Source organism: Penaeus monodon, chromosome 28, assembly GCF_015228065.2.
Source record: "Penaeus monodon isolate SGIC_2016 chromosome 28, NSTDA_Pmon_1, whole genome shotgun sequence".
NCBI classification, from domain to species: Eukaryota; Metazoa; Arthropoda; class Malacostraca; order Decapoda; family Penaeidae; genus Penaeus; species Penaeus monodon.
The window spans coordinates 40,336,775-40,337,233 of NC_051413.1; positions in this window are offsets into that span (position 1 = coordinate 40,336,775).

Genomic DNA, 459 nt, shown 5'->3' on the forward strand with positions numbered 1-459 from the left:
AAAAAAACATTACGGTCTCTTTAACAACTATACACTTCCATCTTAGTTGCATGTCCTCATACAGGTCTGCCTTTAAAGATGTGAATTGTTACATCTAGCTACAAGATAGAATTGCAGAGATTTCAAACCTCACATTACCAATAGTAAAAAATAATAAGTTAACTCAGTAGCAACCAGAACTCATCTTATTTCTGTTTCCTTTTTGGAAGCTTCTATTCATCTTCATTTCCAGTTTCCAGAATGAACTTTTTTGCCATCTCCAGTTGTACCAGCATATGAATATTGTCCATAAGTTTTCCAAATAGTTATTATTCATTTTCTAAATCTCTTCCCTTTCATTATTTTGTCTTCCTCTTTGTCCATCTTACTTTCATCAATTTTGCAGTCAGATCATAATTTATATCTTAAAAGTCATTTTTAGATCCTATGATAGAAAAATGATAATTGTAATTAAATTCT